Source organism: Buteo buteo, chromosome 4, assembly GCF_964188355.1.
Source record: "Buteo buteo chromosome 4, bButBut1.hap1.1, whole genome shotgun sequence".
NCBI classification, from domain to species: Eukaryota; Metazoa; Chordata; class Aves; order Accipitriformes; family Accipitridae; genus Buteo; species Buteo buteo.
The window spans coordinates 19,392,327-19,418,033 of record NC_134174.1 but is presented as its reverse complement, the minus strand read 5'-3'; positions in this window follow the sequence as shown (position 1 = coordinate 19,418,033).

Genomic DNA, 25,707 nt, shown 5'->3' with positions numbered 1-25,707 from the left:
ATAAGACAATGGACCTAGAGGTGAATGGAAATGTGGTTTTCTCATCAGCTATGGTCTGAAGATTTGCAGGAATGTGATTGCTTAGAGTCATAGGCATTCTGTGACTATGGTAAAAAATTATCAACATGAATCTTTCATATTCACATAGAGGATTCATATGGAGATATTACAAAACCTAACAGGGACTTTAATCCCAGGTTTTCCAAAATGAATGCAAAAAACTTGTGGAAAAAAAAGGGTAATTCAAGAAGCAATAGGATATGACACTAACTGCAAATTTACCAATAGATGACTGATGGTGGTTAACACTTTTGGATAAAGGTGCATTACAGTGTCTAAGTTCTGCCAAGACTTTGATTATAAAAATTTCTTAAATCAAGATTACTGACTAATCTTTGCTGACGTAATGTCTTTGTCTAGATTCCCAGGATTTTGGGGGTTATGTGTCCCAAGAGTTTGTTTTTCTTCTGTTGTCCAGGCCCTGAGTTTGCCTGCTGTTATTCCTGCAACATCACACTTTTCTGAGTGTTAACAGTTTCTGACCCTTCATCTGGTTTCCCCAAGATGCTCTTTTGTAACGAAAAAATGTTTACAAGTACTTCCTAGGAAGAATGAAGTCCATCTTAACATGGAGATTTGAAATGTTCTGAATAGTCCAGTCCTGTCTTTTGCTCACGCTAGCCCTATGGAGCCAGTTACCTGTGTTGGACATTTCATGTTGAGATATGATTTTATTGTACATTCCATGCAGAAAGGCATGGCCTTTAAAGTCCTTTCTTTATCCATTATTAACTGAAAACTGGGCTTCTGGGTTGCTGCTACAAGGCGGTTTTGAGGAACAAGAAAGGACAAAGAATGACAACATTGCCTGCTAACATCCTTGAAAGAAGATACCACTCTGAAAGAAGAAATCCTTACTGATATAAAACCTTCCTTCCTCCTCTACAATCAACATCCTAGCAATTAATCAGACTCATATCAACCCAGAAACACAATCAAACTACACATTTTCATAGACTATGAAAGCTTATTACTTGTTCTAAGAGGTTTACATATAGGGAGGGAGAATATGAATGTCATATTTTTTGGAGAACCTTTCAACAACATTCAAGGCAGAGAAATCTCTACTTATTCTGTCCCCAGTCTTGTTGGTCTCACTGTAATAGTCATTTATAATTTGGCTGGAGGAGAAATATTAGCCAAACATACATCTACTTTTCTGTCATGAAGATGTAGGGAGTACTCTCCTTACATGCCTTTACAGTGTCCGTGACTGATATGCTTGATAGCCATATGCTTGGTAAACTAGATTTCTGAACAGCTATAGGATGTCTTTTAAAGCTCTGACCCAAGGGAATAAATTTGTTTTTAAACTGCTGTAGTGAACAATAGTTATCAAATTAGTCAAAAGCCCAAAACAGGAAAACAACAGAACAAAAATTATTTACCAGTATTTGCTATTAAAATTTATTATGGCTCCCAAGATAGTTTGCAATAAGAAGATGCTCTCTTTTTTCAGGTCAATGAAAAAGCAACCGAAAATCCCACAAAACCTTAAGCTAATGAGAGTAGACCTCTTTGAAAAATGTTATTTTTAAAGGTTAGCAAATCAATATATACATCAATAACTGCTTACACCCATAATATTACATTTTTCTTTTTTATTTTAAACTGACAAAGTTAAGCATGAGAAGGCTTTTATTTTAATTCTGGTATATGGGTGATACACTAACACAGTTTATGTCTTGGTAGCAGTTTTTTAATGAAAATATCAACACAACTGTGGTTGTCATAGTCTAGACTCAAGCCTTATTTTTTAATGTTGTACAATGAATTCTTCATTCAGTATGTGGTTGCTTAGTAAACTCCGAAATAAATAAAGTTAGCCTGACTTTAATAACTAGATGTTCATCTGGAGTGAATCATTGACTTTGATGACATTATTGACATGAATTGATTCACTTTGGATACATGGGTAAGTAATTTAGATCTCAATCTAAACTACAAAATGTATTCTAAAAAGCTTATTTACACACTCAGGAAGGGGAGGGTGGGACAGAGGAAAAAATCTAGCTATAAGCATGTAACTGAAGCATATAAAGTATAAGCCTAATCTTTCTACAGATTCTGTACAATGGTAGAAGAGTAAACTCTGCATCAGCTTTAGGAAGCGTCTGTTTTTCTTCACAGATCATGCACAAAGTGCAGAATGAAAAGTGCCATAATATAAGTATCTTGGTTAGATGCTTAAATTTAAATGATACATTTTATTCACATCATTGAAACTACTGGCTGAGTGAATACTAAACTTTGATGCTGTTACTCAGTCTTACACCTGGGTGTTTATTCAATGTTTATAAGTATAGGGACTCACCTCTGGACCTGTCACTTCATTCTCCGTATGTGCTAACATTGCAGTTAAAACTCTGATATAAAGACTCTTCATTGTAGAAATGATTTGCTCAAAGTAATTTGAATTGAGCATTAAGGTAATTTTTTTTTTGATAATGGAAAAAGAGCTCTGACATTGGGAATAAACCCTGTAGGATATGCAAAATAAAAAAAGTATTACTAATGGAAGAGGCTTGTCATTTAAATACTCTTTTCTCAGTTAAATAATGTTCTCAGTGTTTGGAACTGTATGTAGTTTTAAATATCCTGTGTTTACATTGCAGCAGTTAATAATCCAAATTTTGGAATTAGTATTAGTTATTAGTATTTTGGGAAGATCTTCTCTGCTAATATCATACACCAGAAATCATTATCCTAAATAGAATTTAAAAAGTTGAAGCCAAAAATTACAAGTCTTCTTTCCCTTCAAGTGTTTTTGTCACTAGAGGACCAGACATATGCTGTATTTCCTCTGAATGTCATTAAATTACATGCACATAGTCGTTGGAATGACCTAGGGAGCGCACTTCATCTACATTCCATAGTCATGTAAAATTTTAATTACTTTGCTCCTCTTAATATATTTTTTATTACATTCCTAAGGATCAAAGAGCATCCTCTGTTGGCTAATACAACACCTGATTCTGTTGTGCTACTAGCTTAATGTAGACTTGTGAATAGGGTAACTAACAGTGTTATGAAAGGGTATGGGTTCAATTCCTGTAGAGGATTTGCTTTCATTAAAATTTCTTTTATTAACATCTACCTTCTTCTTACTGGGATGTGACTAAATTAATTTTTAGTTTTAAATTATTTTTCTCATATTTCTAATTGGTGTATCCAGAATCCTGGGAGCATGAAAACAATAAGGAAGACATTAGAATAACAAAAGAGATCTCTAGGCAAACTTTTCTATTTTTATACAAAAAGATAGTCATTATTTTGAAAAAGAGACCTTTAAATTCAGACCTAAACTTCTAAAGGAAGATTTTAATTTGATCTGCAGTTGATCTGCAGTTTGAGCTGAACAAGATTTGAGTCCTATCTTATGATTAAGAATGGCAAATATAGCAGCTGTAAAGGAATAACTTTCTTGTTTTAAGACAAATCAACCCTTGTACTGGATAAACAGAGATCAGTTTTTTTCTGTGAGTTCAAGATGAAATGTAGGAAAGGATTACCTTAAGCTGTTGTAAATTAGTTCTAGATGATCAAGGTCAGTCATGATTATCTGGTGGGTTTGATTATGATCATTCTTTTCTACATAGGCCTAGCTATTATCTTATTTCAATGCTCCTTCTTCTAGGGCAGGAGCTGAAGACTCAAAAAGGCCTCTCAGGTGCATAAGCAGGAGCATTTACCTGCCACCGCAAATGTAAATCTGTTGTATCATCATCTCATACACAAGGTGTAGTTCAAATTGCTTCACCTCAAAAAAGATATTGTAAAATCAAAAAGATTCAGAAAAAGGACAAAAAAAAGGTGATAACACTTAATGGAATGACTTTCATTTACTTAAAATACGGTCAAACTGCAGAACTCCTTACCACAGAATGCCTTAGACGCTAAAAAAATTATGTAAACTCAAAGAGAAATTGAACACATTATTAGAACACAAAGCCACATAAGGTACTAAACTTATAGGAATTTACAGGAACTATGCTGGCTCAGAAAATCCCAGACCTGGTGGACTTGGCAGTGTTAGGTTAACAGCTGGACTTGATGATCTTAAAGGTCTTTTCCAACCTAAATGATTCTATGATGCTGTGATTCTAATATATTTGAAACTACTAGAGCAAAGTGTCATTGCATACGTTTCTACAGTTATGCTGCTTCCTAAGCATCTAATTTTAAATGTCATTGGAGACAAGCTGTGGTCTGTACCAGTACAGCTGTTCTGTGTGCCTTAAACAGGCCTTAGATGCACCATTTTTCACAGACAGGAAGGCTGTGTCATGTTCTAATAGAAGGTAGCCAGCTACCTACCAAATATGAAGTAAATCCAGACTTAATCATACATGAAACATATAGATTGCTCCACATTTGGCCACAATGTACTTGTACAAACATGTCCATGACAATGCTAAAGTCAGGGTCATCAGAACCTTGAGGACTATTTAATTCAGCAAGAAAGAAAATGTTTTTCTCCTTTCTTGTTCAGGCTCCTGTCTCTATCTGCATCAACTAATGACACCTGTCACTCTTCTCCTAGGGATTCAGCTGTATGTGATTCAAGGTTTTTGATATTTTGATATAATTTTGATATAATTTTGATATGGTCCAGCTGCATAACCTCGACTCAAACTTCCATGAAAATTGCCAAGTTGTGAAAAAGGACTGTGAGAAAGTAGATAGAATAGAGCTATGCAAGATGAGAGAGCTAAGATTGCTGATGCAGGGATAAGTAGCAGTTCAAGGATAGAGGAGGAAAAACATTGACATGAAAATATATAAAATCCTGAGAAAAAAACAGTGAGTCAGAAGAAAGCAGATCGGCAGCATTATCAGCCCATTCAAAGGAGCAGTGGAGGCCGACCTGTCTGACCTGATTGATAACTGACAAGCCTGCAAAGACCCTTCAACTACTTTATAAAAGGTGGTGAGCATATTGATGGTTAGCTAAGAAACTCCTTTGTCCTAAGTATCTGTCCTGTGTTAGTCACAGGTATCTACCTTATATTTCCAACTTGTGTCTAAAGAAACTTTGTAGAATCTCTTCACATGAAGTGAAAGGTGCCCAGAAAAAGTGACCCAGGGAGTGAGGGCTACAATACCTTTTGAAAGCATTTCACACTCCACAGGGAAAGAAATCTCGCTTGACTCTTCAGATGTTGACTTTCCTCATGTGTTCATTAATTCATAGCAACTGATTTCTTAGTATAAAAAAGGAAAACAAATAAACCAAACACTTCCATTAATTTTAAATTTCACTTATCTAAACCATTATAGGACTTGTTTCTTGTCCATCTTGGTTGTAATACAAAATTTTGCCTGATTTGTAATTCACATAATTAGTCTTATTTCAATGCTGATAAATGCTGTGAGTTCAAATTCTGACTTGTTCCAATGCATATAAATGTTAATTTTCACCCCATTGCCTATAATAGGATGCAATTATTTTGCAATTGCAAATACAGTTTGGAAAAGCAATAACCATTGAATTTAAGAATGATTTGAACCTTATCTCTGTGGTGAGTTCATAGGCTGTATTTCTTCTAATGACAGAAACTGATCCTATAGTGATCTTTATGTTTTTTATTATTTCAAGGTACTCTTTTTTTTTTCTGTTTTGGATCTAGCAGCTGCTTTTGATCATCACATGAAGTATTACAGAATCCTTCTAGAAACATAACAAATGGCTTCTTTCAGAGAAGTCCCATTTCATGTTTAGAGTAATATTAATTAGATTATGTTCTTTCTTCTATTTAGACATTGAAACTGGGAGATATTCTAAAAAGAAGCAGTTTGTCCTGTCTCCTGTGTATTGTATTTTAAATATATCTCTGCAGTTTGGATGATACTTAGAGCAATATTTTAGCGTGAGATATTGACAAGTATATATATAATTTTTTTCACTACATGCATAGATGTATACCAGCACAGTTATCGGAATGTCTTCACTAAGAGATGTTAACTAACTGTGAGGGTTGAAGGGTGATTGTTACTGTATTATCTATTACCTCTTTTTTTTAATAGAAGTACATAAAGTAGTTATGTGAGCAAGTATTGACTGCTCAGCTGCGTCATGTTCCATCCTTAGAGTTGGTTCAAACAGATTTCTGAAAGGTTAGATGAACTTTTGTATGTGTGTTTCAACCTCGATGAACTATGTGCCATGCCACAGAGTTAGACATATTAATACAATTATCGGTTCTGATTATCACTGATGATTTTATAATGGATATTCAGAAAATCTCTCTGGCCTTTTACATAGCAATGCAAACCAACTCCTAATTCACTGTTATCAATCAAAGGGACATTACTTCAGGAAGGTATGCTGCACCATGTCCTTTTCCAGCAGAGTTTTAAGTATCTGGGGGTCCCAGGATTCCCTACAGATCACAAGAACACCTGAGGCTCACTAGTGAGTTTGGCATGAAGGCAGTACTGATTTATATTAGACTCTCAAACAGCTTAGATTTCCAGGTTTAGATGTGCAAGGAGAATTCTTCTTTTCTTAGCTTAATTTTCTTTCTATATGCAACATTTCATTTTCCATATACAATATGTAGAGTTTCAGGTAACTACAATTGTAGCTTTAGGTTTTATCTCTCCAACAGTCTAAATGATTAAAGATTCAGCAACTCTGCTTGGAGAGTTCAAAAGTATGATTGCGCATTTGACTGTCTTCTGCAATCCATATCAGTTAAATAGGAAACACTTTTTCCTTTTCTTGCTGAGGAACGTAAAACGGTGGATTTGAAACCAGTAGACTTCAGTCAGGAGTCAGTAAACTCCATCCTAGTACACACATCTAGAATGCAAAATACTGCTCCTCACTAGCAAGTCCATTGTAGAAATGCACTGACTTAAGAGAGGAAAACTAAGCTACTCAAAGCAGCCCCTTCTGTTGTTTATCATTTAATATTTTCCCTAGGACTTTTCATGTGATTCTCTAACATATATTTAATATGAAAGCGTACTCCTCACATATAAAATTCTCTGAGATTTGATTCCTATTTTTTTTAGATTTCTCATCCCTTCTTTTATTTCATTTCAGTTTTGTCAGAACTTTGGTTGCTTAGCTGCTTTGTAAGTGTGACTAAGTGTCTGAAACTCTTTTAGCACAGGGTATTTAAATATCTGAATTGGTTACAAGGTTTTCTAAACTTTCCCTTTTTTGGCAGTTTTATGTTCTTTATAATCCTCTAAAACTTTCTCTAAAGGGTTTTCTTATGATCAGGGTTAGACTGGATTTTCAGCCATTCTTTTATTCACTCACTTCTGGCTGCATCAGGTGTTTTGGTTGGTTTGGGTTTCTTCTGTTTTGTTTTTTTTTTTACAGTTAGTTTATGGGCAAGTACCACTAGAATAATCACTTTGTGTGTGTTTAGTTATTGCAGTCTTGCCAGCATAGATTCTGAGCCTATAATTCATTCCTCATAATTGTATTTAGATACTTTCAGTCTTCCTCTTCCTTTAAAAAAAAACCCAACCCAACCCAACAAAACCAACTAACCAACCAACCAAAAAAACCTAATGGGCTATTTTTTGAACTGTTGCAGCTCATCTCATGCATTCTGCAGAGCTGTAGACCCCTTTAAGTGTTTTACACTGAACAGAATCACATAGATTTCTTCCATTGAAATTTGTGTTGTTAATTTTCTTTTACTTAAAAGAAAATTGGTTGTGCTGTGTCTCATCCCCACATAATCAATATTTCTAAATAATTTCAATTTTTATGACAATGTGATTATTAATAGTATCAAACCACTATTACCAGTAACAGAAAACTGCACAGCATATTCACTAATTCACTTACATGGTTTACTCACACATTCATTCATAGTTACGCAGTTGGAACAACAAATGGGAGGCCAACTCCAACTCAGTACTCAGAAGTGGAGGATTGTACTGACACACCAGTGGCTTCGAGGTTGGTGTTCACATGACCCTTCAGAGGACCCTTTGTTTCTTCAGGATCGTATATAAACTCGTCATCTTTTTCCATGTATCAGACACCTCTGGACATGATCAGTGTTACACAATCTATTGTTGATGTTCATTATGCTAGTGGTCTTCTGCAGATATGGCAGACTCTATCTGTCCTGAGTTTCTAAGTTCTGACGAGTCAGTGAGCCTACTTAGCCCCAGAGCTCATCGGTCCTTGGGAAACTTTCACATACCAGCTTCTCAGCAGGTGAATTTCCTCTCTCTGGCCTGTTGCTTTCTGGTAAGTAGTTGTCTATCCACACCTGCAGACACTCATAGAATCCATCCTATATACACAAAATTACACAGGAGCTTTTATGATGTTTGCAGAGTATAGTTCTGAGAAAATATAACAGTTCTGAGAAAAAATAGTATTCCCTGATTTTTACAAAATTTCTGGCCTCTGCAATGAAGCTGTCATCGAATGAGTACCAGTATTTTTTGCAGTTATATCTCAGTGGGAAACAGTTTATCCATTCATGCAAAAGCACTCAAGACTTAAGAAAATATCTTAGTCCTCCCTGTGAGGAAATGGAAACTTCAAGGTGCTGTTTTTCTTTTCTATTATCACCTACTGAGGCTCAGAACAGTTCTGTAGCCAGAGCTACAGATGGATGATCCAGTTGTGATTCTGTTCTACCTGATCCAGATCAGAGATTTCAATTTTAATCTCTAGGATTCCAGGTATGTATCACCTGTTAGATTATTAGCATCTGTCCTGTTGAAACAGTTGAATTTTCTCTAAATAAGTATTTGATGAGTTAGAAGAAGTAATTAATTCAAACCACCCACTCAGAAGGATCATGTTAAAATCCTCACCAATGTCATAATGAATGGGCTGCTGACAACATAAGCATCACCATAAACCCATCCTTCTCTGAGTATGTCATACACCGTATCTTTTTATATTGTCCCTAGTTTATAAGAACAGGAATGATTATTAACATTGCTATAATTAATAATATCAGTGTTACTGTTAATAATGTAGACATTATCCATAGTATTCTGAATTCCCTGAAAGAATCCTGAGAGGAAATAGATTACAAAGCTAATTGTGTCTATTTTGGAGCTATAGAAATAAAAAGAAGGATCAAGAAGTTCTAGAAGACAGGAAAATAAGATTGTAGAGTTGCTGATTATGGACTTCTGATGAAGGCCTGACCTTTGTGGGTGAGTTACAACACAAAGTAAAAGGGTGGTGAGCTGAGAAATGAAGAAGAAGAATGGGTCAACCTCATATATGCATTCAGCAAAGATTTTGAGGTCATACAGAATAGCAAAATGATATAGCACTGAGATTTACATTAGATGATTATGGTATGTGAGACTAAGGATTACCTGAAAAGTAATTCTACCTGTTGTAGCTATAACCACAGAATAATATCTAACTGAGATAATGACAGTTGAGATGTTTTCACTACATAAATATTTCTGTACTTAAAGATAACTTTTAATTTTAAGTCAAACATTACAACAATGGAAGCTGAGAAAACTCGACTTTAAGGATCTAATACTACAGTTCTCTATGTTTTTCAGTGGAAACAGCCTATCATATCTGAAAAGTCAATAAAAGCTGAACTTCTTTTTCCTTACTAACATATGATTATTTCCACAACATTGCAATGTCTGGCCACAATGCTGATTGACTCTCCCCAGAAAGAACGCTTAATGATAAATACATAATCTGAAAGAAATAAAACAATCACTCAGAGTGAAATTGTAGAAAGTATGAATTGAAATAAAATATTGTCTCTTATAATAAATCAATTTTTAAATTAAAATTGCATGCTGGACATTTCAGTACAGTGTATTCCTCTCAGATTTTTCATTTTCAGTGATTAGAATTACTATCAGCTGTCATTCACACCAAATAGTGAAATGCTCCACAGATACTTGAGCATTTAGGAACTGCTGGAGAGTCATCTCAGTGATCTCATGGGAGGAGTAACCTACCAAAAGGAAAAGATGAAAATGAACACTCAAAATGTCATGCTGCTAAATAGCAAACCCCATCTTGTTGCAGCTGCAGAATAGCATATTGGACACAGTCCACTCATCTCCCCTTGCAAATAACTGAGCGAATGCAGCTGCTTTCCAACGTGTTTTCTACTGGGCCTTTGTATATCAGGCCACAGAGTAAAAAAATTAAGCAAATAACTGTTAAAGGAACTGGACCAGGTTTACCTCTGTTGTGACACCATACACTTCAATTTGGCTATGCCAGAAGTTTTTTCACTTTGTTTTGTTTTATATATACTTTTAGTTTGTATTGTTGTCCTTATTGCTCATACTATTCAATATGGTAAAAAGGAGCTACAAATAATTCTAGCAAGATATCTAACTGATGTTCAGTCACAGAAAACTTTTAACCAGATTATAGGAATCCTTTGATCTGAAACCTTCTAGCTAAGTTCTACCTCAGAGAAAAAGAAAGCAAGCACTTGTCCTTTTTCATCAATTCACTACCTGACAAATAGAAAACAAAAATGGACAAAATATCTGTTGATGCCAGCCCAATCAGCAGAACTAGATTAATGTAATGTAAAACATTCCCTTTCAGCTATATGTATCAGAGCTGTTATATTTTGTCAGAGCAATTATTGCCCTATAAAAACATAGAATCAGAGAATATCTCAAGTTGGAAGGGACCCATAAGGATCACTGAGTCCAACTCCCTGCTCCTTGCAGGACTACCTAACACTAAATCTTATGACTAAGAGCACCATCCAGACACACCTTGATCTCTGACAGGCTTGGTGCAAGACCACTTCCCAGGGGAGCCTGTTCCAGTGAGTGACCACCCTTTCAGTGAAGAACCTTTTCCTGATGTCCAACCTGAACTTCCCTGATGCAGCTTCATTCCATTTCCTCGTGTCCTATCACTGATCACAAGAGAGGAGATCAGCACCTCCCCCTCTGCTGCTCCCCATGAGGAAGCTATAGACTGCCATGAGGTCACCCCTCAGACTTCTCTAAGCTCAGCAAACCAAGCAACCTCACCCGTTCCTCATAAGTCTTGCCCTTGAGACCTTTCACCCTCTCGGTCGCCCTCCTCTGGACACACTCTGATATTTTGATGTCCTTATACTGAAGTGCCCCAAACTGCACACAGGACTGAAGGTGGAGCTGCACCAGTGCAGGGCAGAGTGGGACAATCACCTCCCTCGACCAGCTAGCTATGCTGTGCTTGATGCTCGTGCACCCAGGACCTGGTTGGCCCTTTTTGCTGCCAGGCACACTGTTGACTCATATTCAACTTGTCGTCAACCCAGACCCCCAGATCTCTTTCTGCAGGGCTGCTCTCCAGCCTCTAGTCCCCCAGTGTGTACATATAACCAGGATTACCCCATCCCAGGTGGACAATGTGGCGCTTGCTCTTGTTAAATTTCATACAGTTGGTGATTGCCTAGCTCTCTAGACTCTCCAGATCTCTCTGTAAAGCTTCTCTACCCTTGAAGGAGTCAACAGCTTCTCCTTTTGTCTAGTCTGGAAAACACTAGTCTAGACACTGGCTGAGGTCCAACCTCATTGCTCTCTACAGCTTCCTGAGGAGGGGAAGTGGAGAGGGAGGTGCTGAGCTCTTCTCCCTGGGATTCTGGGATCCAGTGATAGGACAAGTGGGAATGGCTCCAAGCTGCATCAGGGGAGGCTTAGACTGGACATTAGGAAGCATTTCTTGCCGAGACGGTGGTCAAACACTGGAACAGGCTTGCTAGAGAGGTGGTCAATGCCCCATGCCTGTCCAATCCTCTTAATAATATGCTTTAACTTTTGGTCATCCCTGAATTGGTTAGTTAGGCATTTAGACTAGATGATCATTGTAAGTCCCCTCCAACTGAAAATATTCTATTCTAGTCTAGTCTAGCCTATTCTATTCTATTCCATTCCATTCTATTCTATTCAATATCATTGGCAAACTTACTTAATGCACATTCAATTCCTGCGTCCAGATCATTTATAAAAATATTGAAGAGCACTGGCCCTAAAATTGAGCCCTGGGGAACCCCACTGGTGACTGGCCGCCAGTCTGGTATAACCCCATTTACTATAAGCCTTTGAGTTTGACCCATCAGCCAATTGCTCACCCAACAGATCATGGACTTGACTAGCTGTATGCTGGACATTTTGTCCAGAAGGAATCCATGACGGTATCAAAAGCTTTGCTAATTTCCACAAAACCCACAACTACTAGCTTCCCTTGGTCGATGGATGGCCTTGTGATGAAAGGAAATTAAGTTGATTAAGCAGGACTTTCCCTTTATGAACCTGTGTTGTCTATGACTAATAACTGCATTGACTCAAGTGTTTTTCAACACTGAGCCCCAGGCATTGGTCCCACAGCCCTGGCTCGTCCTGGCAGTCTTCAGCCAATGCCTCTGCAGGTCATGGGATGTCAAACACCAAATAATCCTCATCCAACCACACTGAGGACAAGATGGCTGTCATCCCTGACCTGCACAGGGGACAGTTTGGCTTCTGCAGTGCCCAGTACAGTGCACAGTCTGAGCAAAATTGGTGGAGGCAGGGTGACACGTAGGCTACATCATCTTGATCATCGTGGCAATGGGGGAGCTCCACTAGCTCTTGGTGGCCATACTCTCTGCACGCTGCAGCAGGCCAGGGAGTGCTGAACACAAGGAGCTGCTCCCTTTTACTAGCACCACAGTGGCAGGTGCTGTGCAGTGCAAAAGGGAGAAAGGCCATGGTCATTCGCTGTCCTGGGTCAGAGGGGGATGAAGAAATGTCCAGGTCCCTTCGAAGGACACCCTCCTGGCCCCCATGGTTTCCGCAGCACTCCTTGCTGGCCAGAGCCAGGCTTAGGCTGTAGGACCAGCAGGTCCCTAAGCCCCATCACCTGCCCCACAGCCACCCCAAGAGGGACATGTCTCTGCACAACTCTGTTTGTAAAGAAATGCTTCCTAATGTCCAGTCTAAACCTCCCCTGATGCAGCTTGGAGCTATTCCCATGCGTCCTATCACTGGATCCCAGAATCCCAAGGAGAAGAGCACCTCCCTCTCCACTTCCCCTCCTCAGGAAGCTGTAGACAACAATGAGGTCATCCTTCAGCCTTCTTTTCTCCAAACTAGACAAGCCCAAAGTCCTCAGCCGCTCCTCATAGGACATGCCTTCCAGCCCTTTCACCAGCTTTGTTGCCCTCCTCTGAGTGCATTCAAGGACCTTAACATGGTGAAGGTGTAGCCACCCTTTATGTACTGGAATACTGTGATGAGGTCCCCCCGAGCCTTCTCTTCTCCAGGGAAAAAAGCCCTAACTCCTTCAGTCTTTCCTCATAAGGCAGGTTCTCCAGCCCTTTGACTATCTTGGTGGCCCAGCTTTGGACCCTCTCCCATCTGTCCGCATCTTTCTTGAATTGTGGGGACCAGAACTGGACACAATACTCCAGGTATGGCCTGACAAATGCTGAGTAGAGTGGGATGATCATGTCTCTATCTCTGCTAGTAATGCCCCTGCAGATGCAGCAGAGGATCTGATTTGCCTTCATTGTTGCAGCAGTGCATTGCTGACTCATGTTCACCTCGTTGTCCACCAGGACACCCAGGTCCCTTACAGCAAAGCTCTCCCCAGCCACACAGATCCCAGCCTGTACTGGGCTCTGTGGTTATTCTGACCCAGCTGCAGGACCTTGCACTTGCCACTTTGACTCCTTCAGGGAGTAACTGTCTTTGCCTTTGGCTTTCTCTTTCTCCCTCTGTTTCTTGGCTGACTCACTTTTTCCCAAAGGTCACGGCCACCACACCAACAGAGCATGCAATGGCACAGCTCAACCTCCGTCGCTTTGGTGAATTGCCCAGTTTTTCCTCTGCCAGGTCAGAACAAGCCCCCTGCTGTGACACTTCTGGCTGCAGGCATCAATTTTGAAAACCAAAGCAGAGAGATACACAAACAGCACATCTCTCCCCAGACAACACGCACCCTCTCCCCACCTCCACTGGGAAAAAGACCCTGAGGATTGATGGCACTTCAATTTCTATGAGCAGGTACATGTCTGTAAACCCTTGCCACCCACCTGCCCATCGGGGCTCACCAGCCTGCGCAGCTGCCCTGATGCTGCCCCTCCGATCAGCTCAGCGGTGCACGGGGGCCAGAGGGGAAACCCTGGGCAGAGCTGTCTGTGGGCAGCAGGGAGTGACAAGCAGACAGATAGCATCCTCTGCATGCTGCGCTCGTCATAGGGCAACCCTCCTTTTTGCTTAGGGAATTTCAGTAACAAGTGAAAAGGAGCCAGCCCACCAAGGCTTGCCCTTCACAAAAATTTATTTCAGAATAGGTGTGCCTCATGTCTCTGGAATCCTTCTGTAAGTGAAGACTGCTTTTGCTTGCCCTTTCCCAATCCCTTTCAGGAAATATTATACAGGGTTGTTAAATCAAACACATCATCAGCATTAAAGACACCAATGCTTTGTCTACGTCCCTATTTGTGAGGTGGCCAACGTCATCAAGTAACAGACCAATGTTATCTCTGATCCTCCTTTTGCTGTTAACATATTTTTAAAAAGCCCTTTTTGTTGTCCTTCACAGTACTGGCCAACTTGAACTCTAATCGAGCTTTGACCACATGAATTTTCTCCCTACACTGGCAAACAGCATCTCTGTAGTCCTCCCATATTTTCTGCCCTTGCTTCCAATGTCCATACACTTTTCTGCCTAAGTTCTAGAAAAAGACCCTTGCTTAGCCAAGCCAGCCTTCTGTCCCTCTTGTTTGATTTCCAAGACTTTGGAATTGCCTGCTCCTGCACTCTTAAGAGATGGCTTTTAAAAAGTGACCAGCATTCATGGACCCCAATACCTTCAAAGGCACATTCCCAGGGAACATTACTAACTAGCTCCTTCAGCAGCCCTAAGTGTGCTCTCCCCATATCCAGGGTCGAAGTCTTGCTCGCAGTTTTTCTTCTCTCACCAATGATTTGAAACTCAACTGCATCTTGGTCACTGTGACCAAGACAGTCACCAATCACCACTTCGCCCATAAGTCCCTCTCTGTTTACAAACAACAAATATAGGAAGGCATCTTTCCTAGTCAGCTCCCTTAGTACCTGCACCAAGAACTAAATTTCAATGGGCTTCAGGAATTTCCTGGACCTGTTTGTGTCTGCTGCATGATAGTCCCAGTTGACATCTGGGAAGTTAAAATCACCCATAAGGACAAGGACAGCTGATCTAGAGATATCCCTTAATTCCTAGTAGAATAATTCATTGGTGGTAGTATCCTGGCTGGGTGGTCAATAGTAGCCTTCCACAACATCTGCTTTATTTGCTTTCCCCTTGATCCTTACCCAGAGGTTCTTAACCATATCGCTAACTGTAAGCACCATACAATCCAATCCCTCCCTTACATACAGCACACACTGCCCACCTCATCTGCCCTCCCTATACGTCCTGAAGAGCTTGTAACTGTCCATCATGGCATACCAGTCACAGGACTCATCCCACCAGGTTTCGCTTATGCCAATGACGTTGTAGCTCCGAGACTGGGCCAAAGCTTCTAGCTCCTCTTGTTTATTATTTTTATATAAAATATAAAATATATAATAATATAATATATAATATGTAGATTATTATATATAATATAGTACTACATAATATAATATATTAATATTAATTGGTATTGATTAATATGTATTATATATAACTATTTTATTATATATAATTTATAATAGAATAATGTATACTATTCCATTATAATATATATTCTTTCTGAAGTCATGATGCTTTAAGTTTCGTGCTTTCAGACTACCTAAAGTATTTCTTAAACTTGAAGTTAAACACATACTTAATGATTTTTCTATGGAACATAGCCAGTGCTACTCATCAGATTAAAGGAAACTGTTCTTTTCATTTTGGACATGCCTGAGGTTTTTCCAGTGTACAAGCCACTGACTGGTGGTTGAGAAATCACTGCTAAAAAAAAGTCTGGTTTGTCGCTAAATTGTGGGAATGAAAATGGTATCCTTCAAAAGAAATTTTGTGAATATTGGTTTTTTGTAACCAAAATGCTTGGGTTGTAATTTTAAAGGGATGTATAAATAGATCTCTTTATGAATGTAACCTACCTATAACACATAATTTAGATGTCTCCCAAAGTTTGTCTCATCCATAAATTGAAATTTTTCAAGAAAGTTTTCTTTAATGTGAACATTCTTATTCCTGAAATAAGTTGTACCCATTATGTAGATATCCATACAATGTGGAGCAGTCTTGTGCTTACTAAAGAAAAAGTGTTTTACAGTATTCTCAATGATGGGCTTATTTAACTACAAACCCACTGGCCAAATTATCGCTTTAGCCATTGAAACTGACTGTAATAAGTAATTCTTTCTGACAGTAGAGGTAAAATACCTAATGCTTTGTAAATTTGATCATTTACTGAAACCCTTGATAATCTCCCACTTGTGAAACTGAGCAGATGTTTCTGCTAAGTAATCGAAAGAGTACCTTATAAATATTTTTTTTTCACGCTGAATCAGGAGCAAATTCTGGCTATGTAGAGGTCCATACACTCACTAGTGGATTCCAAGAACAAACAGCAACTGTACTGATGCAGCTTTGAAATGGCATTCTCAGGAGTAGTAGGCACAACCGACTTTTATTGTGGCCCCTATTTGTTTCATAGTATTTCTCTTTTTCAATCCTGTCTCATACCAGACTCAACAAAGCAGTGGGGATACTGTGCTTATATGACAACTCACTTCAGTGAAAGTAGTGAATCTTTATCTGAAGAGGCAAGTAAAAATTGAAACATCTCAGGTATAAACCCTGTCTTCTGTAGTGCTTACATAATAAAAAGACTGTGGTAAAAAAAGAACATTGCTAGCAGCAATGAAAGTATTATACAAATATAAAAGAATAGATTGAAGATTAAATAAAATAAAATATAAGCTGAAAAGTTGACATATTAGTTAAAAAAAAGGAGAAGAGTGTGAAGGGACACATTATAAGATAGCTGTGTAAGACAATCCCATAAATGTTCATACATTTTGTAAGGACAGAGGCATTTCTTGAAATGAAAGAATTCAATGAATACAACAAAATAAAATATATAAGGTCTTCTTGAATTAATAATAAGTTTATCCTGCAGCATCTGCAATACTGTTATATATACCACTTGTACATAGCAAATGCTTTGTATACTAAGTTCTCTAGTTTAATAATTTTTGGGAACAATCCAGATTTCACCACTGAGCACTTCAGTGCTCAATTACTTTTACATCAAGTCTACGTGAGTCAAGAACACTTAATGTGCTTATTGGATATTTTACTTATTCTAGTCAGAACTTTAAAAATGGTTTATTTATCTTACATGAAACAGTTTAAAACTAAAATGCATAGAGAAGAACTGGAAACAAACCCTCCCTTCTTCTTCCTATATCACCCTTTTTCCATACCAGAGAGAATGAGGCTGGCACTTGCACTTGGCGAGTCTGGCACTCTCGTCAGAACACTCAACCAATTTTGGAATGAAAGATGGAGTTTCCTATTCCCATCCCACAGCTGTTTTACTCCCATCTTTGGGAATAAGGTGTTTGATTCTCCCCAAACAGCAGAGAGAAATCAGTTAAGATCTCAAACAAGCTAAGCATCTTTTCTAGCAACTAAGTATTATTTATGAATATAAAAAATGAGGTAGTTCTGCTGCCTCATTACTTAATTATTTATACTCAGGCATCTTAAATTTTTCATGAAGGTATGATACCGTAATAAGGGTGAACACAGAAATAAACATAACTTGAATCTAAAAATGAAGGTGGCAAATAACTTTATCAAAAAGTAAAAACTATCCTGTATAAAAACTTCTTGTTGAAATTGCTATGAAACTGTAGTGTGAGGCAAAGACCAGGTCACAAAACCCAGTATCTGAAAGAAAAAGATATCTGAAATAGATAGGAGTCAGTTTTTGCAGACTGCTTCCATGTTGCAGTTAATGGGGAAATCTGCAGCTTTTCAATATTATGTTAAAAAAAAAAAAAAAGGGTAGATAAATATATGTTGCCACAATCATCAGAAAGAGTATCTTCATCCTTGGCTCCAATGGTAAATTAAAAAATATCCAGACTGAAAAAAGAAACCAGAACACTAAATGACGTCCTGTGCAGTCTCTCAACAAAGACATCTGTCAGTCAGCTACCACTGGTCATAACATAACATCAATTCAGCCCATTAAACTCATTGCAGAAAGTTAAGACTCTCAAGCCAAGTGATTCACAAAGTGTCTGAACGTGCACAAGGTAATTGTAGAATATACTGAAATGTTATTCTCTTATCTATGTGTTGCACTTATAAAATAAGCACTTTTATTCTCTTATCCAAAATGAAAAAATATTCATTATTCCACTCTTGCCATTATCAGTCATCTTTTCCTTCCTAAGAAGCACAAACGTTTTCATGATACGGTTTTCCACCTTCATTTTTTCTCCTATTGGCAAGAATCCAGTACTGTTGCATTCTTCATTTTCTGTATCAAACAGCTCATCAGAAAGGCATTGCATAAACTTGGACTGTTGACTTTTTCCAGCAGATATTCAAGTAGGTATAATCCCTTGTTATCAGCATGTCTTAATTCTGCTACTTTATTAAACAAGCAGGAAGAAGGGAAGAGAAGGGGAAAAGAGAAAAAGGAAATTCTTCTCCCTTTCTTTCCCAGTGGAAAACTGGTTTACTTGGCTTAAACAAAATCAGAATCTAAGCACTTAATGGATTTATTACCAGCAATCAGTGAACTCACATTCAGGATCAATGTCCCCAATACAACAGATAAGCTGTATTTAATGAACCCTTCAAAAATTGTAAATATCCTTCCAAAACTAATCCCAAACACTTCTAGCACACAGTCACGGGCACCAGGCTCTCCCCATCCCCTCCCCAGCCGCGGGGTGCCCCCACAGCCCCACTACCCTGGGGGGGCAGCGCTGCCCGGCCCCCCCGGAGCAGGCAGCACCCACCCGGCTGCCCACCCCGATTCCCCCACCCGGGGAGGTCTCTCCTCCCCTTACGAATCTTCCTGTTCCTTTCATACCGCTTTTCAAGGTGACCCTTTCTTTGTTTCTTGTCATTCCTTGGTAGTTGTTTAATCCAGTTGATGGTCACCTTCCTCCTTAATGTGATCAGTTTGGGGAAAATGTCCTTCCAGACAGTTTTCTGTGTTGTTAATGCCCTCGCTGCTATCGGAAATACGTACTCTGACTATCTTCCTTTTCTTACTATGTCACAGTGCACATTAGGCCTTTGATTTGTATGTACTCCTTTCCCTTTGCCTAGTCTTCTTGAACATTTCTGCAGGAATATACCAGTTATGTTCCTTAACCTAAAACTCTGTTTTGCCAATTAACTCATAAATTTGCTTATATGCTAAGACTTCTAGTCCTTCTTGTTTATTTTGTGCACTTTTTATACTGGCACACATACAATTAAACTTCTCAGGAGACTGACTCCCTGTTTTCCTGTCTGTCCTGTGACCCTTCCATGAAAAGCACTTTTATGATTTGCTTTTCCTCAGACTTTTAGATTTTACGCTTAGTTGTGGCCTTATGTTACCATCCACCATTGTTTATAGCTTAAAGCCTTTCCCATGAGAGAACTAAGCCTCTTGTGACATAGAATCGTTTCTGCTCAGCAGCCCTTGTGCTCTCCCAGCAACATCAGCCACCCGGTCTTGTCATGCAACTGTATGCCTTTCCCTACATGTGCACTCTTGTGTGGTCTAGAAAACTTCAGGTAAAGAAGACCATAGCAGTATGCATTTTTTTAATTGCTCATCTGCTTACTGTTATTCCCCAAAACCACTGTTACAGCACAGGGTAGTAGCCAGTGAGTGGAGGTGGAGCAGGATCTCCTTTCAGAGCAGCCTGAGCTGCTGTCTCAGCTGCTGTGTCAGCAGCTCTCTGAGGTAGCACATCATCCCAGGACTCTTAGTCACGGGTGTCAAAAGGCTCATTCATCTCAGCCACTAGAGAGCTACCCACCACTACCCTTCATCTCCTCTTGAGTGTGGTGACAATGGATCTGACAGGCTTTGCAGTTGTCTTTGCTTCCTCTCTGACATCAAAGGGGGACCATGACAGCAGAACAATATAATTTGTTGATTTCAGCAATGACAGTTTGGGAAAGACCTACCTCTAATTAAGGCTAACACTAATTTCTTCCTATGTTACAGTACCTTCCTCTTTGTTGTTTCCTCTCTAGCCAGCTCATTTATATTTCCTTGGAATTCTGATTGAGTGCCACAAGGAGTTACCATAATCACAAATACTGGCCACCATTGTCTAATGGTTTCCACCTGTTTCCTAGAAGACTCCAGATGGAAGCTGACTTGGCAGAAGGCATCTTCATGTCCTTCAGTGTCAGGGATACGCTGACCACAGCCTGCGCAACTAATCTACGTAGTAGAGGGCAGAATCTGGTTGCTTTCCTAGAGGAAGCTTTTGCAGGTGCAACAAAAGACAGATTTATCAGCAGACTTGTATGTGAAGATTTTATCTTTGCGATAAGTGGAAAACTTTCACGGGCTGTCTTCCCTTGGATTCCCTCACAAAATTTGCCTGTCTGCTCTTTTCATTTCCTAACCTCATGATTTATTATGCAATATTTAAAAAAAAAAAAACGTGATCAGAGAAACTGTATTTCTAATTATAATCAGTGTACAGATGGAATGTTTAGTTTACTATCACCAATGTTTATCACTGAGATGGAAGTAATATGACTTTATTGCATACAACACTGTTTTGATCTTGCAGTTCTTGCTCTTATTTTACTATTTAGGCTATTAATTCTAGATTAGCTTTCTTGGATAAAGAAAATTTACCAGATAAACAATCGTTTTCATTGACTTTCCATGAAAATTTAGTGTTACATAGCTATGAACTTCAAATTCACATCTCAGATGATGGTTCAATAATTTCTACAGATGTAGATGAGCTAAAAGCATTATAAACTTCAGTCATATTAGTGTAGATACCCATGTTGTTATTGAAGTACCCCCCCCCCCCAGTTTTAGTATCTTCCACAAGATTTTTGTTCAATTTTTCATGCCGAAGATATAGAACAATGCCAATATGACAAAAAAATGGTAATTTACTAAAGTGGTTTCATTTGTGCCTTTTTGCTTTTAGATTATGCTGTTATGTTATACCTCAACAGCTAAAAAATGACTATAAGCAAAAACCATCTAGAATAATTGAAAATCCTGTAACTTATCAAGTTAAAAACACATGTTTTGTTATTTTAAACAATGTGGATGAAAGGAAAATAATTTGTCCTTTGAACTGTGCACTACATCTATGCAAAAGTAAGCAATCCACAGGAAGCTTAAGTAGCAGGGAGAGAATTTCTGAAGTTGTAATGTTATTGAAAAGTGTGTACATAGACTGTTACTCTAGAAATATTGGTAACCCATAAGGCAGGTTCTTTGAATACTTCAAATTATATAGATGAAAATTAAAAGTAAATTACTGCATATAGTTTTAAAGCGCATATACATTTATTGTAGTCCTGTGTCAGATTTTTATTATTAACCTCTACATTTAGTCATGCCTACCTTAGCCACAGAAGTGCCCTGTGATAAAATTGAACATACCTTGAAGACATATTTTGTTATTAATTTATTACTGTTAAACCTATGTATATAAAACTAGAAAGTTTCTACTTTATGTAAACAAAAGATTACGGACTTGAATTTTTTTCCCTTCTCTTTTTTTTTGATTTTGCTGTATAAGGATTGTCTCAAAGAGGTTAGGTTAAGATATTTTTTCAAACAAAATGTTAACTTTTCTGAAGTGCATCCATGATAAGCATTTTATTTTATGACCGTCTTTTAGCCCAGTCTTTTTCTTATGTCACAGGAATAAACCTATGTAAGTCATATATATGTAAAATGGGATTTGGTTGCACGTGGTGTTTTTTACTGGCTGAAGCAACAGGCGGTTGGATCCTTCAGAACTGGCTATAGAGGCTATTGTGCCATGTTGAGTGATCACCCCTTGCACCACTGTGTCTCCCTACCATTATCAGAGCTTATTTCCAATATCACTAATTTTAGTTAGATAATGCATTTGTATTTTCACACAAGAACAGGAAGAACATAATGAACAGCACAGCTGCTTACTGTGTCTGTTTTCCTTCATTCCCTGGTTCCCTTTGATTAAGGACAATGGCAACATGTTTCACTGTCAGAAATAAAAAAGCAGTAGTTAATATGCGCCAGAGCGAAGTGAAGCCTATATTTAGCACAAAAGAGTATCTAGCAAACACTCTGAGGCAAGCTTATATTTTTAAACAAATTTCAAGCACTAGCCTGAAACTCTTCACTTTCTGCTCACCCTACTCTTGCCTGTCTGTATTGGGAGAGGCCTGACAGTCATATGCTAGAAGCATGGGCGACCTCAGATGTGCATATGGTCCAGAGGCAGCATGACCTACCCTTCTTATGGACCAGAAAGCCCAGAATGTCACAGTATAACAAATGCAGGTACACGACTTGCTCTGCTTTTCCTCAGTGTGTCAAGCACCACTTATATTCTGTGTTGCTGTCAGGGAAAAATTTGGTGAGCAGAATGTCTACAGGGAGAAGAAAGGGGAGGTTTAAAGCAGAATCTCAAGGAACACTCCTCTCAGCTATAGTTAATCATCACAGAGCAGCTCACTCTTACCCAGCCTGTAAAAGCTTGGCTGAAGATCCATGGACTGTAACAAAACAGTGTTCCTTCAGTGCGATTCACTGCATAAGAGACTTACTATTGTAGCAAAGGGCAAAACAGGTGAAATGAAAGATGCATTATACTAGACATTGAGCAGTACTGGAGGCAGTAAAGCACAGTTTCTTCTAGGAACAACTTGTAGTAAACATACCAGACATATGTAAGTTAAACATGGAAACAGAAGCAAAGAAGTTTTCTACAGGAAAAAAAAAAGTCCCAACAAAAAAGCACAAAAAAAATGTATTTTTTTGGAAATGGAAGTAGATCTGTTTACTTGCAGTTTGCTTTCAATCAGACTATGCTGTCCTTCATACCAGGAAAGGGCATACACCACCATGAAAGACTACATGCTTTTGTAATACTGCAAGGGAAAGTTGCACATCAAACCAGAAGACGGCCTAAATCCTCTGTAATTTGAAGTCAGGAAAAGATATGATCTAGGATAATGCTACATCTTTAACCAAATCTCCAGAAAAAAATCCCTTAGAACATGAATGCATACTCAAGGCAAAACTGAAATCATTTAACATCAATGACTCTTTTAATGGGAACTCTATCTGACTGAATAGTGTCCAGTTTTTTATATGATTTTCCAGAAGACTGATGCAAAAACAAAGAATCGAAAAGGAACTCCTTAGAAGTCTCTATCTTGCTTTCCTTAATATATGAGAGCAGACCAAAAAACCCAATTATATTTTAAATGAAATTTCAAAGATAAAATAAGATGGCACCCTCCAAACACACCATTCACAGTGTTTACATACTTCAGCAGATAAGTACATTCAAGGGTGTATTATCAGCTTGATACTTGCTTATATACATATTAGTAGGAGTGAGGTGCACATATCACAGAGAGAATAGGTGTAATTATTTAAGTGGTATAATATTAGCTTTATGGATTTCTGTATAATGAAAACTTTCAATCTGTTAAAAAGCCAGTTGGGAGTAACAAAAATTACCTAAGGGATGAAAGGTGTTACATAGAATTTAACTTTATGTCAAGGGTAAAAACTTTGTTCAGTATAGTATCAGTTCAAATGACATCACAGCCACTGAGGATTTTTATTTATTTCCTGTTCAGCTCAAAGTATAGACTCTAGCAGAATATTTTCATTATATTGACAAATAGCTTAAAAATCAGCCTCTATGTACAAATAACATTAGCCTCTTCTATGCTGCATCTAACCCCAAGATTAAAACAGCAGCAATGTCATTGATCTAAAAGTTAAACATCCCATTGCTGCAGATCCCTTAACCATTCAAGATATTGACTTCAATTTTATTTACTGCCAGGAAAATACATTTTCCCTATAAAAGGAAACAAGTATCAATAAAATATTAGAGTTTTAATTATTACAACTCCTATTATAACTTATTTTTAATATGCTTTTCAAGGCAATTTTCCCAGTAGAATTAGTAAGAGATATATTGTTCATAGGGTTTCTTTTCCTCCTCTCCTCTCCTCTCCTCTCCTCTCCTCTCCTCTCCTCTCCTCTCCTCTCCTCTCCTCTCCTCTCCTCTCCTCTCCTCTCCTCTCCTCTCCTCTCCTCTCCTCTCCTCTCCTCTCCTCTCCTCTCCTCTCCTTTCTGATTTTTGTGTATTTTATCCTCAAGAAGAAAAATTAAATAACCTTCTCTTACCCAAACAAATTCCAGCTAGTCCACAAAGACAATCTAGGTAATTTTTATCAGGAATATTTTAATGATCTTAATGATCCTTCAGCCATTCAAAACATCAGGTTAATATACACAATAATGTATCATGTTAGTATAAATAAAACCCTGAAAGCTTCAATCAATACATTATAGAATGAAGAAACACTTTATAGCTCTGGGAGTGTGAAAGAAGCATCAGGGTAAAATTAAACTGAGGCACTCTTGTACAAAAAGAAGTGACACATCATCAAAAAAGGAATAATACATTTTACAGAATTAAGGTTGACAAAGGCAAGAAAGTGAAAGGTTCTGAGAGTTAAGGAAGGAAAGGTGACTTAAGGTCTGTAGACAATTGCCAGTGAAGGCAAACAGTGTATGTGAAGGGCTTGCTAAGGAGTAAATGCAGGTGACAAAGTTAAAAGTGCGGAGGAGATTGAGTTAATGGGGATGTATGACCTGTGGAGTGAGTGGAGAAGCGTGCACCAGACTGTGCAAATTAACACTGCTCAGGAAAAAAAAGAAGTTAAAAGAAATGTAATTTGAGGTGGTCATTAGCCTATATTCAAGATGTCCGCAGTGGTGCAACTGGAAAAGAAAAGGCTGAAACTGAAGAGGATATCTGAGGTAGCCTGAAGGAGGGAGTTAATCAACCAAGGTGGCTTTCAAATTAAAGCTGGTTAATGGGTTGAAACACTAAGACTGTGGGCATTAAACGCACTCAGAGACTCATGAACTAGAAATAATTTAGAATTTTCAAATAAACAGCAAATGAATTTGGGAACACTAATGCAATTTTTAAGTAGTTTACTTTGGAAATCCTGTTTGACATTTTAAAAGGTGTTTAAGTTCATTGATTTCATTATTTTAGGGAAAAAGAGGTAAAATTAGCTATTTTTCCAGTGTCATTTGACATTCTAAGAGCATTTGTGGCAAGAACCATGGAATTTGTGAGATATAAGAATGAAATTTCAGCTGGTTGTGTTGTTAAAGTGGTGTGGCTGGGTATCAGGGCTGCGGCTGTGTGCACATCTGCTGCACTTAGGACATTAATTCCCCTGGTGGTCCGCAAATTCATTAGCTAGTTATCTGCATAGATGAGATAGTGGACTGATGTATGAAAGACTAGCCTGAGAGAAGTGCAGGCTGCCTTTGCAGCAAAGCATTGGATTAACGGGTTCAGGAGCTCTCCAGATGGGAATTTTGGAGTGCCCTGAAGACTCCCTGAGGCAGCGCCTGCAGTGCCTAGACTAAATTACACATTTCAATGTGTTGATTAAAATCCTGCGGAAGAAGCTGGACC